This window comes from Centroberyx gerrardi, chromosome 12, assembly GCF_048128805.1.
Source record: "Centroberyx gerrardi isolate f3 chromosome 12, fCenGer3.hap1.cur.20231027, whole genome shotgun sequence".
Lineage (NCBI taxonomy): Eukaryota > Metazoa > Chordata > Actinopteri > Beryciformes > Berycidae > Centroberyx > Centroberyx gerrardi.
In genome coordinates this window covers 31,919,768-31,922,267 of record NC_136008.1, presented here as the reverse complement: position 1 = coordinate 31,922,267, position 2,500 = coordinate 31,919,768, and positions in this window count along the sequence as shown.

Genomic DNA, 2,500 nt, shown 5'->3' with positions numbered 1-2,500 from the left:
AAAGTTAAAGTCCAACCGCCACCAGGAGCTCGGTGTGAAAATCCTGCCCGGGAAGAGGCGCACAGCCTCGGGCAGGGCTTCCAGGGCGCCCCCCTACCTCCCTGGAGCTCCAGGGAGTACCAGGAGCAAATCCAAATAGAAAAAAAAAAGGTTAAAGTCCAACCGCCACCAGGGGCTCGGGGTGAAAATCCTGCCCGGGAAGAGGCGCACAGCCTCGGGCAGGGCTTCCAGGGCGCCCCCCTACCTCCCTGGAGCTCCAGGGAGTACCAGGAGCAGAAAGAAATATTTTGTTTAAAAAAAAGACAAAGTGCTGCGGCACTTAGGCTGTGGGGCGAAAACAGGCGGAGTACCAGGAGCACAAAGTTTAAGTTGGAGTACCAGGGGCACCAAAGATTAAGTTGGTACACCAGGGGCACCAAAGTTTGAGTTGGTATACCAGGAGCAGGAAAGTTTGGGCGGATGGTAGTCTGCTTGTATCCGGGGAGGGGTGCTTAAGAGTGGGTCTGCAGGTTCGGCTGGTGCTGGGGTTCCTGGATGGTGGAGGTTAGGGGCCGGAGATAGGGGGCAGCTAACAGGTGTGTGGGTGGCCGAGGCAGGGGCTCCAAATTGGGGTAAAAGTGAGGTGGAGGGCCCCCTGGAGGTAGGGGGCCGATAGCAGGTGTGTGTGGCCGAAGCAGGTGCTCTAAATTGGGTAAAAGGGAGGTGGAGAGCCGCCTGGAGATAGAGGGCCGCTCCCCGGTGTGTGTGGCCGAAGCAGGGGCTTTAAATCGGGTAAAAGGGAGGTGGAGAGCCGACTGGAGATAGGGGGCCGCTCCCAGGTGTGTGTGGCCGAAGCAGGGGCTTTAAATCGGGTAAAAGGGAGGTGGAGAGCCGCCTGGAGATAGGGGCCCGCTCCCAGGTGTGTGTGGCCGAAGCAGGGGCTTTAAATCGGGTAAAAGGGAGGTGGAGAGCCGCCTGGAGATAGGGGCCCGCTCCCAGGTGTGTGTGGCCGAAGCAGGGGCTCTAAATTGGGTTAAAAGTGAAGTGGAGAGCCGCCTGGAGATAGGGGCCCGCTCCCAGGTGTGTGTGGCCGAAGCAGGGGCTTTAAATCGGGTAAAAGGGAGGTGGAGAGCCGCCTGGAGATAGGGGCCCGCTCCCAGGTGTGTGTGGCCGAAGCAGGGGCTTTAAATCGGGTAAAAGGGAGGTGGAGAGCCGCCTGGAGATAGGGGGCCGCTCCCAGGTGTGTGTGGCCGAAGCAGGGGCTTTAAATCGGGTAAAAGGGAGGTGGAGAGCCGCCTGGAGATAGGGGCCCGCTCCCAGGTGTGTGTGGCCGAAGCAGGGGCTTTAAATCGGGTAAAAGGGAGGTGGAGAGCCGCCTGGAGATAGGGGCCCGCTCCCAGGTGTGTGTGGCCGAAGCAGGGGCTCTAAATTGGGTTAAAAGTGAAGTGGAGAGCCGCCTGGAGATAGGGGCCCGCTCCCAGGTGTGTGTGGCCGAAGCAGGGGCTTTAAATCGGGTAAAAGGGAGGTGGAGAGCCGCCTGGAGATAGGGGGCCGCTCCCAGGTGTGTGTGGCCGAAGCAGGGGCTTTAAATCGGGTAAAAGGGAGGTGGAGAGCCGCCTGGAGATAGGGGCCCGCTCCCAGGTGTGTGTGGCCGAAGCAGGGGCTTTAAATCGGGTAAAAGGGAGGTGGAGAGCCGCCTGGAGATAGGGGCCCGCTCCCAGGTGTGTGTGGCCGAAGCAGGGGCTCTAAATTGGGTTAAAAGTGAAGTGGAGAGCCGCCTGGAGATAGGGGCCCGCTCCCAGGTGTGTGTGGCCGAAGCAGGGGCTTTAAATCGGGTAAAAGGGAGGTGGAGAGCCGCCTGGAGATAGGGGCCCGCTCCCAGGTGTGTGTGGCCGAAGCAGGGGCTTTAAATCGGGTAAAAGGGAGGTGGAGAGCCGCCTGGAGATAGGGGCCCGCTCCCAGGTGTGTGTGGCCGAAGCAGGGGCTCCAAATCCGGTAAAAGGGAGGTGGAGAGCCGACTGGAGATAGGGGGCGGATAGCAGGTGTGTGTGGCCGAAGAAGGGGCTCTAAATCGGGTAAAAGGGAGGTGGAGAGCCGCCTGGAGATAGGGGCCCGCTCCCAGGTGTGTGTGGCCGAAGCAGGGGCTCTAAATTGGGTAAAAGGGAGGTGGAGAGCCGACTGGAGATAGGGGGCCTCTCCCAGGTGTGTGTGGCCGAAGCAGGGGCTCTAAATTGGGTTAAAAGTGAGGTGGAGGGCCCCCTGGAGGTAGGGGGCCGATAGCAGGTGTGTGTGGCCGAAGAAGGGGCTCTAAATCGGGTAAAAGGGAGGTGGAGAGCCGCCTGGAGATAGGGGGCCGCTCCCGGGTCTCTGGGTCCGAAAAAGGGGTTGAAATTCGGGTAGAGTTGGGCCCCGCTCCTCGGCCTCTCTGGTGTTTGGGTTAAGTCCCCAGGACCAGAGAGGGGGAACAGCGGGGGCAGTGGCCCCGCTTCTCGGCCTCTCTGGTGTTTGGGCGAGTGACACG